The 15,647-nt window shown below is 49.5% G+C and overlaps 12 non-coding genes across 12 annotated transcripts; all 12 read left to right on the top strand.

The window, feature by feature from the left end:
* The first annotated feature begins 502 nt into the window (after positions 1 to 502).
* trnam-cau (transfer RNA methionine (anticodon CAU)) lies at positions 503 to 575 on the top strand. Its single transcript has one exon. It is a non-coding gene; the product is annotated as a tRNA-Met (tRNA).
* A 1,195-nt stretch (positions 576 to 1,770) lies between these two features.
* trnam-cau (transfer RNA methionine (anticodon CAU)) lies at positions 1,771 to 1,843 on the top strand. Its single transcript has one exon. It is a non-coding gene; the product is annotated as a tRNA-Met (tRNA).
* Positions 1,844 to 3,038: 1,195 nt separating this feature from the next.
* Positions 3,039 to 3,111, top strand: trnam-cau (transfer RNA methionine (anticodon CAU)). The gene has a single exon. It is a non-coding gene; the product is annotated as a tRNA-Met (tRNA).
* A 1,198-nt stretch (positions 3,112 to 4,309) lies between these two features.
* On the top strand, positions 4,310 to 4,382 carry trnam-cau (transfer RNA methionine (anticodon CAU)). Its single transcript has one exon. It is a non-coding gene; the product is annotated as a tRNA-Met (tRNA).
* A 1,198-nt stretch (positions 4,383 to 5,580) lies between these two features.
* trnam-cau (transfer RNA methionine (anticodon CAU)) lies at positions 5,581 to 5,653 on the top strand. Its single transcript has one exon. It is a non-coding gene; the product is annotated as a tRNA-Met (tRNA).
* Positions 5,654 to 6,883: 1,230 nt separating this feature from the next.
* trnam-cau (transfer RNA methionine (anticodon CAU)) lies at positions 6,884 to 6,956 on the top strand. The gene has a single exon. It is a non-coding gene; the product is annotated as a tRNA-Met (tRNA).
* A 1,198-nt stretch (positions 6,957 to 8,154) lies between these two features.
* trnam-cau (transfer RNA methionine (anticodon CAU)) lies at positions 8,155 to 8,227 on the top strand. Its single transcript has one exon. It is a non-coding gene; the product is annotated as a tRNA-Met (tRNA).
* Positions 8,228 to 9,452: 1,225 nt separating this feature from the next.
* On the top strand, positions 9,453 to 9,525 carry trnam-cau (transfer RNA methionine (anticodon CAU)). Its single transcript has one exon. It is a non-coding gene; the product is annotated as a tRNA-Met (tRNA).
* A 1,230-nt stretch (positions 9,526 to 10,755) lies between these two features.
* trnam-cau (transfer RNA methionine (anticodon CAU)) lies at positions 10,756 to 10,828 on the top strand. The gene has a single exon. It is a non-coding gene; the product is annotated as a tRNA-Met (tRNA).
* Positions 10,829 to 12,023: 1,195 nt separating this feature from the next.
* trnam-cau (transfer RNA methionine (anticodon CAU)) lies at positions 12,024 to 12,096 on the top strand. The gene has a single exon. It is a non-coding gene; the product is annotated as a tRNA-Met (tRNA).
* A 1,198-nt stretch (positions 12,097 to 13,294) lies between these two features.
* On the top strand, positions 13,295 to 13,367 carry trnam-cau (transfer RNA methionine (anticodon CAU)). Its single transcript has one exon. It is a non-coding gene; the product is annotated as a tRNA-Met (tRNA).
* Positions 13,368 to 14,597: 1,230 nt separating this feature from the next.
* trnam-cau (transfer RNA methionine (anticodon CAU)) lies at positions 14,598 to 14,670 on the top strand. Its single transcript has one exon. It is a non-coding gene; the product is annotated as a tRNA-Met (tRNA).
* The last annotated feature ends 977 nt before the right edge of the window (positions 14,671 to 15,647 follow it).

A 15,647-nucleotide genomic window follows, 5' to 3' on the forward strand; every position in this document is an offset into this window, starting at 1 on the left:
CATGCAAGTGCTCAAGCAAAACGGTGAAGGCACTGTCCTGTGCCTCAGCTGCAACATGTTCAGCTGTAAACTGCTCATATTAAGAACTCTGCCTTCAGCGAATTGCGACTTACCACACACATACTTACTTCAAAAGAATGCTCACTGCTTCAAGCCGGAGTGCAACCAACCACCTAAGGACGACTTTGCTTTGCTTTGTTTTCTACTGCACTGCTCCGCTCCCCACCTGTCAATCGAAGGGAAGCGGCAGAGGTGCCTATCTTTGCTGATTGTCTGCCGCATGCCTTTTAATGCTGCTCGTCCTGTGTACTTGCTGATGTCGCAGCTATTTTTCACAGCCTGGGCCAGCGGCGCAATGGATAACGCATCTGACTACGGATTAGAAGATTGCATGTTCGGCTCCTACCTGGCTCGAGCATTTTGGCAATCTTTGCATTCTGGCTTTGAATGCCACGTAAGCGAACATAGTTGGTCACACTCTTCAGTTACTAACCAGGCAAGTGCCTTCTTAGCGCAGTAGGCAGCGTGTCAGTCTCATAATCTGAAGGTCCTGAGTTCAATCCTCAGAGAAGGCATTAATACTTGCATAGACTTTTCTCCTTCTTTCATTTCAGCTGCATTCATGCAAAAATCAGGAAGTTTTGCTGCGATAGCACATCAAAGGATTTGATGTCCCTCAGCCTGCGGTGACCTTCAGAAGCAGATGGGCTCACACCACACCTGACACAACTCTTGTTTCTGAACAATTACCCGAGCCAAAAGAATAGTGGTGAATGCAGGTATTGATCCCGCTAACTCTCACATACAAAGCAAGCACTCTACCATTTGAGCTAATTCCCCATTGATGGCTGGCATTAGCTCCCAGTTTGCATCTGACGAGCCCCTTATCACTTGCCTCCTCGCTGTTCCACGACCAGCAGAAATCTCTTGCTTCAGGTTGGCCTGCTCCCTGAACACTTTCAATGCTTTGCTCCGATCGACGTTACTGAGCAATAGCAGGCGAGCAAGGGCAGGACTGGAAGCCATGGATATGGTGAAAGACGCCGAGAAGAGCTCGAGCCTGCGCAAGGGAAGCGAGTTGAGCGCAACGTCGCAGCCGCCACGAGCGTGAGGGAGCAGGCGAGAGCCCTGTCTGACTGATGGACAAATGACTTCAATTGCCTGAGGCTTTGCCTGAAAGAAAGTGCAATTGCCTGAGGCTTTGCCTGAAAGAAAATGCTGGCTCTTTACATGCATTGCTGCTCAAAGGCACTCCCTGCTGACACACACATGCAAGTGCTCAAGCAAAACGGTGAAGGCACTGTCCTGTGCCTCAGCTGCAACATGTTCAGCTGTAAACTGCTCATATTAAGAACTCTGCCTTCAGCGAATTGCGACTTACCACACACATACTTACTTCAAAAGAATGCTCACTGCTTCAAGCCGGAGTGCAACCAACCACCTAAGGACGACTTTGCTTTGCTTTGTTTTCTACTGCACTGCTCCGCTCCCCACCTGTCAATCGAAGGGAAGCGGCAGAGGTGCCTATCTTTGCTGATTGTCTGCCGCATGCCTTTTAATGCTGCTCGTCCTGTGTACTTGCTGATGTCGCAGCTATTTTTCACAGCCTGGGCCAGCGGCGCAATGGATAACGCATCTGACTACGGATTAGAAGATTGCATGTTCGGCTCCTACCTGGCTCGAGCATTTTGGCAATCTTTGCATTCTGGCTTTGAATGCCACGTAAGCGAACATAGTTGGTCACACTCTTCAGTTACTAACCAGGCAAGTGCCTTCTTAGCGCAGTAGGCAGCGTGTCAGTCTCATAATCTGAAGGTCCTGAGTTCAATCATCAGAGAAGGCATTAATACTTGCATAGACTTTTCTCCTTCTTTCATTTCAGCTGCATTCATGCAAAAATCAGGAAGTTTTGCTGCGATAGCACATCAAAGGATTTGATGTCCCTCAGCCTGCGGTGACCTTCAGAAGCAGATGGGCTCACACCACACCTGACACAACTCTTGTTTCTGAGCAATTACCCGAGCCAAAAGAATAGTGGTGAATGCAGGTATTGATCCCACTAACTCTCACATGCAAAGCAAGCGCTCCACCATTTGAGCTAATTCCCCATTTATGTCTGGCATTGTCTCCCAGTTTGCATCTGACTAGCCCCTTATCACTTGCCTCCTCGCTGTTCCACGACCAGCAGAAATCTCTTGCTTCAGGTTGGCCTGCTCCCTGAACACTTTCAATGCTTTGCTCCGATCGACGTTACTGAGCAATAGCAGGCGAGCAAGGGCAGGACTGGAAGCCATGGATATGGTGAAAGACGCCGAGAAGAGCTCGAGCCTGCGCAAGGGAAGCGAGTTGAGCGCAACGTCGCAGCCGCCACGAGCGTGAGGGAGCAGGCGAGAGCCCTGTCTGACTGATGGACAAATGACTTCTATTGCCTGAGGCTTTGCCTGAAAGAAAGTGCAATTGCCTGAGGCTTTGCCTGAAAGAAAATGCTGGCTCTTTACATGCATTGCTGCTCAAAGGCACTCCCTGCTGACACACACATGCAAGTGCTCAAGCAAAACGGTGAAGGCACTGTCCTGTGCCTCAGCTGCAACATGTTCAGCTGTAAACTGCTCATATTAAGAACTCTGCCTTCAGCGAATTGCGACTTACCACACACATACTTACTTCAAAAGAATGCTCACTGCTTCAAGCCGGAGTGCAACCAACCACCTAAGGACGACTTTGCTTTGCTTTGTTTTCTACTGCACTGCTCCGCTCCCCACCTGTCAATCGAAGGGAAGCGGCAGAGGTGCCTATCTTTGCTGATTGTCTGCCGCATGCCTTTTAATGCTGCTCGTCCTGTGTACTTGCTGATGTCGCAGCTATTTTTCACAGCCTGGGCCAGCGGCGCAATGGATAACGCATCTGACTACGGATTAGAAGATTGCATGTTCGGCTCCTACCTGGCTCGAGCATTTTGGCAATCTTTGCATTCTGGCTTTGAATGCCACGTAAGCGAACATAGTTGGTCACACTCTTCAGTTACTAACCAGGCAAGTGCCTTCTTAGCGCAGTAGGCAGCGTGTCAGTCTCATAATCTGAAGGTCCTGAGTTCAATCCTCAGAGAAGGCATTAATACTTGCATAGACTTTTCTCCTTCTTTCATTTCAGCTGCATTCATGCAAAAATCAGGAAGTTTTGCTGCGATAGCACATCAAAGGATTTGATGTCCCTCAGCCTGCGGTGACCTTCAGAAGCAGATGGGCTCACACCACACCTGACACAACTCTTGTTTCTGAACAATTACCCGAGCCAAAAGAATAGTGGTGAATGCAGGTATTGATCCCGCTAACTCTCACATACAAAGCAAGCACTCTACCATTTGAGCTAATTCCCCATTGATGGCTGGCATTAGCTCCCAGTTTGCATCTGACGAGCCCCTTATCACTTGCCTCCTCGCTGTTCCACGACCAGCAGAAATCTCTTGCTTCAGGTTGGCCTGCTCCCTGAACACTTTCAATGCTTTGCTCCGATCGACGTTACTGAGCAATAGCAGGCGAGCAAGGGCAGGACTGGAAGCCATGGATATGGTGAAAGACGCCGAGAAGAGCTCGAGCCTGCGCAAGGGAAGCGAGTTGAGCGCAACGTCGCAGCCGCCACGAGCGTGAGGGAGCAGGCGAGAGCCCTGTCTGACTGATGGACAAATGACTTCTATTGCCTGAGGCTTTGCCTGAAAGAAAGTGCAATTGCCTGAGGCTTTGCCTGATAGAAAATGCTGGCTCTTTACATGCATTGCTGCTCAAAGGCACTCCCTGCTGACACACACATGCAAGTGTTCAAGCAAAACGGTGAAGGCACTGTCCTGTGCCTCAGCTGCAACATGTTCAGCTGTAAACTGCTCATCATATTAAGAACTCTGCCTTCAGCGAATTGCGACTTACCACACACATACTTACTTCAAAAGAATGCTCACTGCTTCAAGCCGGAGTGCAACCAACCACCTAAGGACGACTTTGCTTTGCTTTGTTTTCTACTGCACTGCTCCGCTCCCCACCTGTCAATCGAAGGGAAGCGGCAGAGGTGCCTATCTTTGCTGATTGTCTGCCGCATGCCTTTTAATGCTGCTCGTCCTGTGTACTTGCTGATGTCGCAGCTATTTTTCACAGCCTGGGCCAGCGGCGCAATGGATAACGCATCTGACTACGGATTAGAAGATTGCATGTTCGGCTCCTACCTGGCTCGAGCATTTTGGCAATCTTTGCATTCTGGCTTTGAATGCCACGTAAGCGAACATAGTTGGTCACACTCTTCAGTTACTAACCAGGCAAGTGCCTTCTTAGCGCAGTAGGCAGCGCGTCAGTCTCATAATCTGAAGGTCCTGAGTTCAATCCTCAGAGAAGGCATTAATACTTGCATAGACTTTTTTCCTTCTTTCATTTCAGCTGCATTCATGCAAAAATCAGGAAGTTTTGCTGCGATAGCACATCAAAGGATTTGATGTCCCTCAGCCTGCGGTGACCTTCAGAAGCAGATGGGCTCACACCACACCTGACACAACTCTTGTTTCTGAACAATTACCCGAGCCAAAAGAATAGTGGTGAATGCAGGTATTGATCCCGCTAACTCTCACATGCAAAGCAAGCGCTCTACCATTTGAGCTAATTCCCCATTGATGTCTGGCATTAGCTCCCAGTTTGCATCTGACTAGCCCCTTATCACTTGCCTCCTCGCTGTTCCACGACCAGCAGAAATCTCTTGCTTCAGGTTGGCCTGCTCCCTGAACACTTTCAATGCTTTGCTCCGATCGACGTTACTGAGCAATAGCAGGCGAGCAAGGGCAGGACTGGAAGCCATGGATATGGTGAAAGACGCCGAGAAGAGCTCGAGCCTGCGCAAGGGAAGCGAGTTGAGCGCAACGTCGCAGCCGCCACGAGCGTGAGGGAGCAGGCGAGAGCCCTGTCTGACTGATGGACAAATGACTTCTATTGCCTGAGGCTTTGCCTGAAAGAAAGTGCAATTGCCTGAGGCTTTGCCTGAAAGAAAATGCTGGCTCTTTACATGCATTGCTTCTCAAAGGCACTCCCTGCTGACACACACATGCAAGTGTTCAAGCAAAACGGTGAAGGCACTGTCCTGTGCCTCAGCTGCAACATGTTCAGCTGTAAACTGCTCATCATATTAAGAACTCTGCCTTCAGCGAATTGCGACTTACCACACACATACTTACTTCAAAAGAATGCTCACTGCTTCAAGCCGGAGTGCAACCAACCACCTAAGGACGACTTTGCTTTGCTTTGTTTTCTACTGCACTGCTCCGCTCCCCACCTGTCAATCGAAGGGAAGCGGCAGAGGTGCCTATCTTTGCTGATTGTCTGCCGCATGCCTTTTAATGCTGCTCGTCCTGTGTACTTGCTGATGTCGCAGCTATTTTTCACAGCCTGGGCCAGCGGCGCAATGGATAACGCATCTGACTACGGATTAGAAGATTGCATGTTCGGCTCCTGCCTGGCTCGAGCATTATGGCAATCTTTGCATTCTGGCTTTGAATGCCACGTAAGCGAACATAGTTGGTCACACTCTTCAGTTACTAACCAGGCAAGTGCCTTCTTAGCGCAGTAGGCAGCGCGTCAGTCTCATAATCTGAAGGTCCTGAGTTCAATCCTCAGAGAAGGCATTAATACTTGCATAGACTTTTTTCCTTCTTTCATTTCAGCTGCATTCATGCAAAAATCAGGAAGTTTTGCTGCGATAGCACATCAAAGGATTTGATGTCCCTCAGCCTGCGGTGACCTTCAGAAGCAGATGGGCTCACACCACACCTGACACAACTCTTGTTTCTGAACAATTACCCGAGCCAAAAGAATAGTGGTGAATGCAGGTATTGATCCCGCTAACTCTCACATGCAAAGCAAGCGCTCTACCATTTGAGCTAATTCCCCATTGATGTCTGGCATTAGCTCCCAGTTTGCATCTGACTAGCCCCTTATCACTTGCCTCCTCGCTGTTCCACGACCAGCAGAAATCTCTTGCTTCAGGTTGGCCTGCTCCCTGAACACTTTCAATGCTTTGCTCCAATCGACGTTACTGAGCAATAGCAGGCGAGCAAGGGCAGGACTGGAAGCCATGGATATGGTGAAAGACGCCGAGAAGAGCTCGAGCCTGCGCAAGGGAAGCGAGTTGAGCGCAACGTCGCAGCCGCCACGAGCGTGAGGGAGCAGGCGAGAGCCCTGTCTGACTGATGGACAAATGACTTCTATTGCCTGAGGCTTTGCCTGAAAGAAAGTGCAATTGCCTGAGGCTTTGCCTGAAAGAAAGTGCAATTGCCTGAGGCTTTGCCTGAAAGAAAATGCTGGCTCTTTACATGCATTGCTTCTCAAAGGCACTCCCTGCTGACACACACATGCAAGTGTTCAAGCAAAACGGTGAAGGCACTGTCCTGTGCCTCAGCTGCAACATGTTCAGCTGTAAACTGCTCATCATATTAAGAACTCTGCCTTCAGCGAATTGCGACTTACCACACACATACTTACTTCAAAAGAATGCTCACTGCTTCAAGCCGGAGTGCAACCAACCACCTAAGGACGACTTTGCTTTGCTTTGTTTTCTACTGCACTGCTCCGCTCCCCACCTGTCAATCGAAGGGAAGCGGCAGAGGTGCCTATCTTTGCTGATTGTCTGCCGCATGCCTTTTAATGCTGCTCGTCCTGTGTACTTGCTGATGTCGCAGCTATTTTTCACAGCCTGGGCCAGCGGCGCAATGGATCACGCATCTGACTACGGATTAGAAGATTGCATGTTCGGCTCCTACCTGGCTCGAGCATTTTGGCAATCTTTGCATTCTGGCTTTGAATGCCACGTAAGCGAACATAGTTGGTCACACTCTTCAGTTACTAACCAGGCAAGTGCCTTCTTAGCGCAGTAGGCAGCGTGTCAGTCTCATAATCTGAAGGTCCTGAGTTCAATCCTCAGAGAAGGCATTAATACTTGCATAGACTTTTCTCCTTCTTTCATTTCAGCTGCATTCATGCAAAAATCAGGAAGTTTTGCTGCGATAGCACATCAAAGGATTTGATGTCCCTCAGCCTGCGGTGACCTTCAGAAGCAGATGGGCTCACACCACACCTGACACAACTCTTGTTTCTGAACAATTACCCGAGCCAAAAGAATAGTGGTGAATGCAGGTATTGATCCCGCTAACTCTCACATGCAAAGCAAGCGCTCTACCATTTGAGCTAATTCCCCATTGATGTCTGGCATTAGCTCCCAGTTTGCATCTGACTAGCCCCTTATCACTTGCCTCCTCGCTGTTCCACGACCAGCAGAAATCTCTTGCTTCAGGTTGGCCTGCTCCCTGAACACTTTCAATGCTTTGCTCCAATCGACGTTACTGAGCAATAGCAGGCGAGCAAGGGCAGGACTGGAAGCCATGGATATGGTGAAAGACGCCGAGAAGAGCTCGAGCCTGCGCAAGGGAAGCGAGTTGAGCGCAACGTCGCAGCCGCCACGAGCGTGAGGGAGCAGGCGAGAGCCCTGTCTGACTGATGGACAAATGACTTCTATTGCCTGAGGCTTTGCCTGAAAGAAAGTGCAATTGCCTGAGGCTTTGCCTGATAGAAAATGCTGGCTCTTTACATGCATTGCTGCTCAAAGGCACTCCCTGCTGACACACACATGCAAGTGTTCAAGCAAAACGGTGAAGGCACTGTCCTGTGCCTCAGCTGCAACATGTTCAGCTGTAAACTGCTCATCATATTAAGAACTCTGCCTTCAGCGAATTGCGACTTACCACACACATACTTACTTCAAAAGAATGCTCACTGCTTCAAGCCGGAGTGCAACCAACCACCTAAGGACGACTTTGCTTTGCTTTGTTTTCTACTGCACTGCTCCGCTCCCCACCTGTCAATCGAAGGGAAGCGGCAGAGGTGCCTATCTTTGCTGATTGTCTGCCGCATGCCTTTTAATGCTGCTCGTCCTGTGTGCTTGCTGATGTCGCAGCTATTTTTCACAGCCTGGGCCAGCGGCGCAATGGATAACGCATCTGACTACGGATTAGAAGATTGCATGTTCGGCTCCTACCTGGCTCGAGCATTTTGGCAATCTTTGCATTCTGGCTTTGAATGCCACGTAAGCGAACATAGTTGGTCACACTCTTCAGTTACTAACCAGGCAAGTGCCTTCTTAGCGCAGTAGGCAGCGCGTCAGTCTCATAATCTGAAGGTCCTGAGTTCAATCCTCAGAGAAGGCATTAATACTTGCATAGACTTTTTTCCTTCTTTCATTTCAGCTGCATTCATGCAAAAATCAGGAAGTTTTGTTGCGATAGCACATCAAAGGATTTGATGTCCCTCAGCCTGCGGTGACCTTCAGAAGCAGATGGGCTCACACCACACCTGACACAACTCTTGTTTCTGAACAATTACCCGAGCCAAAAGAATAGTGGTGAATGCAGGTATTGATCCCGCTAACTCTCACATGCAAAGCAAGCGCTCTACCATTTGAGCTAATTCCCCATTGATGTCTGGCATTAGCTCCCAGTTTGCATCTGACTAGCCCCTTATCACTTGCCTCCTCGCTGTTCCACGACCAGCAGAAATCTCTTGCTTCAGGTTGGCCTGCTCCCTGAACACTTTCAATGCTTTGCTCCGATCGACGTTACTGAGCAATAGCAGGCGAGCAAGGGCAGGACTGGAAGCCATGGATATGGTGAAAGACGCCGAGAAGAGCTCGAGCCTGCGCAAGGGAAGCGAGTTGAGCGCAATGTCGCAGCCGCCACGAGCGTGAGGGAGCAGGCGAGAGCCCTGTCTGACTGATGGACAAATGACTTCTATTGCCTGAGGCTTTGCCTGAAAGAAAGTGCAATTGCCTGAGGCTTTGCCTGAAAGAAAGTGCAATTGCCTGAGGCTTTGCCTGAAAGAAAATGCTGGCTCTTTACATGCATTGCTGCTCAAAGGCACTCCCTGCTGACACACACATGCAAGTGTTCAAGCAAAACGGTGAAGGCACTGTCCTGTGCCTCAGCTGCAACATGTTCAGCTGTAAACTGCTCATCATATTAAGAACTCTGCCTTCAGCGAATTGCGACTTACCACACACATACTTACTTCAAAAGAATGCTCACTGCTTCAAGCCGGAGTGCAACCAACCACCTAAGGACGACTTTGCTTTGTTTTCTACTGCACTGCTCCGCTCCCCACCTGTCAATCGAAGGGAAGCGGCAGAGGTGCCTATCTTTGCTGATTGTCTGCCGCATGCCTTTTAATGCTGCTCGTCCTGTGTACTTGCTGATGTCGCAGCTATTTTTCACAGCCTGGGCCAGCGGCGCAATGGATCACGCATCTGACTACGGATTAGAAGATTGCATGTTCGGCTCCTACCTGGCTCGAGCATTTTGGCAATCTTTGCATTCTGGCTTTGAATGCCACGTAAGCGAACATAGTTGGTCACACTCTTCAGTTACTAACCAGGCAAGTGCCTTCTTAGCGCAGTAGGCAGCGCGTCAGTCTCATAATCTGAAGGTCCTGAGTTCAATCCTCAGAGAAGGCATTAATACTTGCATAGACTTTTTTCCTTCTTTCATTTCAGCTGCATTCATGCAAAAATCAGGAAGTTTTGCTGCGATAGCACATCAAAGGATTTGATGTCCCTCAGCCTGCGGTGACCTTCAGAAGCAGATGGGCTCACACCACACCTGACACAACTCTTGTTTCTGAACAATTACCCGAGCCAAAAGAATAGTGGTGAATGCAGGTATTGATCCCGCTAACTCTCACATGCAAAGCAAGCGCTCTACCATTTGAGCTAATTCCCCATTGATGTCTGGCATTAGCTCCCAGTTTGCATCTGACTAGCCCCTTATCACTTGCCTCCTCGCTGTTCCACGACCAGCAGAAATCTCTTGCTTCAGGTTGGCCTGCTCCCTGAACACTTTCAATGCTTTGCTCCGATCGACGTTACTGAGCAATAGCAGGCGAGCAAGGGCAGGACTGGAAGCCATGGATATGGTGAAAGACGCCGAGAAGAGCTCGAGCCTGCGCAAGGGAAGCGAGTTGAGCGCAACGTCGCAGCCGCCACGAGCGTGAGGGAGCAGGCGAGAGCCCTGTCTGACTGATGGACAAATGACTTCTATTGCCTGAGGCTTTGCCTGAAAGAAAGTGCAATTGCCTGAGGCTTTGCCTGAAAGAAAGTGCAATTGCCTGAGGCTTTGCCTGAAAGAAAATGCTGGCTCTTTACATGCATTGCTTCTCAAAGGCACTCCCTGCTGACACACACATGCAAGTGTTCAAGCAAAACGGTGAAGGCACTGTCCTGTGCCTCAGCTGCAACATGTTCAGCTGTAAACTGCTCATCATATTAAGAACTCTGCCTTCAGCGAATTGCGACTTACCACACACATACTTACTTCAAAAGAATGCTCACTGCTTCAAGCCGGAGTGCAACCAACCACCTAAGGACGACTTTGCTTTGCTTTGTTTTCTACTGCACTGCTCCGCTCCCCACCTGTCAATCGAAGGGAAGCGGCAGAGGTGCCTATCTTTGCTGATTGTCTGCCGCATGCCTTTTAATGCTGCTCGTCCTGTGTACTTGCTGATGTCGCAGCTATTTTTCACAGCCTGGGCCAGCGGCGCAATGGATCACGCATCTGACTACGGATTAGAAGATTGCATGTTCGGCTCCTACCTGGCTCGAGCATTTTAGCAATCTTTGCATTCTGGCTTTGAATGCCACGTAAGCGAACATAGTTGGTCACACTCTTCAGTTACTAACCAGGCAAGTGCCTTCTTAGCGCAGTAGGCAGCGCGTCAGTCTCATAATCTGAAGGTCCTGAGTTCAATCCTGAGAGAAGGCATTAATACTTGCATAGACTTTTCTCCTTCTTTCATTTCAGCTGCATTCATGCAAAAATCAGGAAGTTTTGCTGCGATAGCACATCAAAGGATTTGATGTCCCTCAGCCTGCGGTGACCTTCAGAAGCAGATGGGCTCACACCACACCTGACACAACTCTTGTTTCTGAACAATTACCCGAGCCAAAAGAATAGTGGTGAATGCAGGTATTGATCCCGCTAACTCTCACATGCAAAGCAAGCGCTCCACCATTTGAGCTAATTCCCCATTTATGTCTGGCATTATCTCCCAGTTTGCATCTGACTAGCCCCTTATCACTTGCCTCCTCGCTGTTCCACGACCAGCAGAAATCTCTTGCTTCAGGTTGGCCTGCTCCCTGAACACTTTCAATGCTTTGCTCCGATCGACGTTACTGAGCAATAGCAGGCGAGCAAGGGCAGGACTGGAAGCCATGGATATGGTGAAAGACGCCGAGAAGAGCTCGAGCCTGCGCAAGGGAAGCGAGTTGAGCGCAACGTCGCAGCCGCCACGAGCGTGAGGGAGCAGGCGAGAGCCCTGTCTGACTGATGGACAAATGACTTCTATTGCCTGAGGCTTTGCCTGAAAGAAAGTGCAATTGCCTGAGGCTTTGCCTGAAAGAAAATGCTGGCTCTTTACATGCATTGCTGCTCAAAGGCACTCCCTGCTGACACACACATGCAAGTGCTCAAGCAAAACGGTGAAGGCACTGTCCTGTGCCTCAGCTGCAACATGTTCAGCTGTAAACTGCTCATATTAAGAACTCTGCCTTCAGCGAATTGCGACTTACCACACACATACTTACTTCAAAAGAATGCTCACTGCTTCAAGCCGGAGTGCAACCAACCACCTAAGGACGACTTTGCTTTGCTTTGTTTTCTACTGCACTGCTCCGCTCCCCACCTGTCAATCGAAGGGAAGCGGCAGAGGTGCCTATCTTTGCTGATTGTCTGCCGCATGCCTTTTAATGCTGCTCGTCCTGTGTACTTGCTGATGTCGCAGCTATTTTTCACAGCCTGGGCCAGCGGCGCAATGGATAACGCATCTGACTACGGATTAGAAGATTGCATGTTCGGCTCCTACCTGGCTCGAGCATTTTGGCAATCTTTGCATTCTGGCTTTGAATGCCACGTAAGCGAACATAGTTGGTCACACTCTTCAGTTACTAACCAGGCAAGTGCCTTCTTAGCGCAGTAGGCAGCGCGTCAGTCTCATAATCTGAAGGTCCTGAGTTCAATCCTCAGAGAAGGCATTAATACTTGCATAGACTTTTCTCCTTCTTTCATTTCAGCTGCATTCATGCAAAAATCAGGAAGTTTTGTTGCGATAGCACATCAAAGGATTTGATGTCCCTCAGCCTGCGGTGACCTTCAGAAGCAGATGGGCTCACACCACACCTGACACAACTCTTGTTTCTGAACAATTACCCGAGCCAAAAGAATAGTGGTGAATGCAGGTATTGATCCCGCTAACTCTCACATGCAAAGCAAGCGCTCCACCATTTGAGCTAATTCCCCATTTATGTCTGGCATTATCTCCCAGTTTGCATCTGACTAGCCCCTTATCACTTGCCTCCTCGCTGTTCCACGACCAGCAGAAATCTCTTGTTTCAGGTTGGCCTGCTCCCTGAACACTTTCAATGCTTTGCTCCAATCGACGTTACTGAGCAATAGCAGGCGAGCAAGGGCAGGACTGGAAGCCATGGATATGGTGAAAGACGCCGAGAAGAGCTCGAGCCTGCGCAAGGGAAGTGAGTTGAGCGCAACGTCGCAGCCGCCACGAGCATGAGGGAGCAGGCGAGAGCCCTGTCTGACTGATGGACAAATGACTTCTATTGCCTGAGGCTTTGCCTGAAAGAAAGTGCAATTGCCTGAGGCTTTGCCTGATAGAAAATGCTGGTTCTTTACATGCATTGCTGCTCAAAGGCACTCCCTGCTGACACACACATGCAAGTGTTCAAGCAAAACGGTGAAGGCACTGTCCTGTGCCTCAGCTGCAACATGTTTAGCTGTAAACTGCTCATCATATTAAGAACTCTGCCTTCAGCGAATTGCGACTTACCACACACATACTTACTTCAAAAGAATGCTCACTGCTTCAAGCCGGAGTGCAACCAACCATCTAAGGACAACTTTGCTTTGCTTTGTTTTCTACTGCACTGCTCCGCTCCCCACCTGTCAATCGAAGGGAAGCGGCAGAGGTGCCTATCTTTGCTGATTGTCTGCCGCATGCCTTTTAATGCTGCTCGTCCTGTGTACTTGCTGATGTCGCAGCTATTTTTCACAGCCTGGGCCAGCGGCGCAATGGATCACGCATCTGACTACGGATTAGAAGATTGCATGTTCGGCTCCTACCTGGCTCGAGCATTTTGGCAATCTTTGCATTCTGGCTTTGAATGCCACGTAAGCGAACATAGTTGGTCACACTCTTCAGTTACTAACCAGGCAAGTGCCTTCTTAGCGCAGTAGGCAGCGTGTCAGTCTCATAATCTGAAGGTCCTGAGTTCAATCCTCAGAGAAGGCATTAATACTTGCATAGACTTTTTTCCTTCTTTCATTTCAGCTGCATTCATGCAAAAATCAGGAAGTTTTGCTGCGATAGCACATCAAAGGATTTGATGTCCCTCAGCCTGCGGTGACCTTCAGAAGCAGATGGGCTCACACCACACCTGACACAACTCTTGTTTCTGAACAATTACCCGAGCCAAAAGAATAGTGGTGAATGCAGGTATTGATCCCGCTAACTCTCACATGCAAAGCAAGCGCTCTACCATTTGAGCTAATTCCCCATTGATGTCTGGCATTAGCTCCCAGTTTGCATCTGACTAGCCCCTTATCACTTGCCTCCTCGCTGTTCCACGACCAGCAGAAATCTCTTGCTTCAGGTTGGCCTGCTCCCTGAACACTTTCAATGCTTTGCTCCGATCGACGTTACTGAGCAATAGCAGGCGAGCAAGGGCAGGACTGGAAGCCATGGATATGGTGAAAGACGCCGAGAAGAGCTCGAGCCTGCGCAAGGGAAGCGAGTTGAGCGCAACGTCGCAGCCGCCACGAGCGTGAGGGAGCAGGCGAGAGCCCTGTCTGACTGATGGACAAATGACTTCTATTGCCTGAGGCTTTGCCTGAAAGAAAGTGCAATTGCCTGAGGCTTTGCCTGAAAGAAAGTGCAATTGCCTGAGGCTTTGCCTGAAAGAAAATGCTGGCTCTTTACATGCATTGCTTCTCAAAGGCACTCCCTGCTGACACACACATGCAAGTGTTCAAGCAAAACGGTGAAGGCACTGTCCTGTGCCTCAGCTGCAACATGTTCAGCTGTAAACTGCTCATCATATTAAGAACTCTGCCTTCAGCGAATTGCGACTTACCACACACATACTTACTTCAAAAGAATGCTCACTGCTTCAAGCCGGAGTGCAACCAACCACCTAAGGACGACTTTGCTTTGCTTTGTTTTCTACTGCACTGCTCCGCTCCCCACCTGTCAATCGAAGGGAAGCGGCAGAGGTGCCTATCTTTGCTGATTGTCTGCCGCATGCCTTTTAATGCTGCTCGTCCTGTGTACTTGCTGATGTCGCAGCTATTTTTCACAGCCTGGGCCAGCGGCGCAATGGATCACGCATCTGACTACGGATTAGAAGATTGCATGTTCGGCTCCTACCTGGCTCGAGCATTTTGGCAATCTTTGCATTCTGGCTTTGAATGCCACGTAAGCGAACATAGTTGGTCACACTCTTCAGTTACTAACCAGGCAAGTGCCTTCTTAGCGCAGTAGGCAGCGTGTCAGTCTCATAATCTGAAGGTCCTGAGTTCAATCCTCAGAGAAGGCATTAATACTTGCATAGACTTTTCTCCTTCTTTCATTTCAGCTGCATTCATGCAAAAATCAGGAAGTTTTGCTGCGATAGCACATCAAAGGATTTGATGTCCCTCAGCCTGCGGTGACCTTCAGAAGCAGATGGGCTCACACCACACCTGACACAACTCTTGTTTCTGAACAATTACCCGAGCCAAAAGAATAGTGGTGAATGCAGGTATTGATCCCGCTAACTCTCACATGCAAAGCAAGCGCTCTACCATTTGAGCTAATTCCCCATTGATGTCTGGCATTAGCTCCCAGTTTGCATCTGACTAGCCCCTTATCACTTGCCTCCTCGCTGTTCCACGACCAGCAGAAATCTCTTGCTTCAGGTTGGCCTGCTCCCTGAACACTTTCAATGCTTTGCTCCAATCGACGTTACTGAGCAATAGCAGGCGAGCAAGGGCAGGACTGGAAGCCATGGATATGGTGAAAGACGCCGAGAAGAGCTCGAGCCTGCGCAAGGGAAGCGAGTTGAGCGCAACGTCGCAGCCGCCACGAGCGTGAGGGAGCAGGCGAGAGCCCTGTCTGACTGATGGACAAATGACTTCTATTGCCTGAGGCTTTGCCTGAAAGAAAGTGCAATTGCCTGAGGCTTTGCCTGATAGAAAATGCTGGCTCTTTACATGCATTGCTGCTCAAAGGCACTCCCTGCTGACACACACATGCAAGTGTTCAAGCAAAACGGTGAAGGCACTGTCCTGTGCCTCAGCTGCAACATGTTCAGCTGTAAACTGCTCATCATATTAAGAACTCTGCCTTCAGCGAATTGCGACTTACCACACACATACTTACTTCAAAAGAATGCTCACTGCTTCAAGCCGGAGTGCAACCAACCACCTAAGGACGACTTTGCTTTGTTTTCTACTGCACTGCTCCGCTCCCCACCTGTCAATCGAAGGGAAGCGGCAGAGGTGCCTATCTTTGCTGATTGTCTGCCGCATGCCT

The sequence above is a fragment of the Pristiophorus japonicus genome, unplaced genomic scaffold (assembly GCF_044704955.1).
Source record: "Pristiophorus japonicus isolate sPriJap1 unplaced genomic scaffold, sPriJap1.hap1 HAP1_SCAFFOLD_207, whole genome shotgun sequence".
NCBI lineage: Eukaryota > Metazoa > Chordata > Chondrichthyes > Pristiophoridae > Pristiophorus > Pristiophorus japonicus.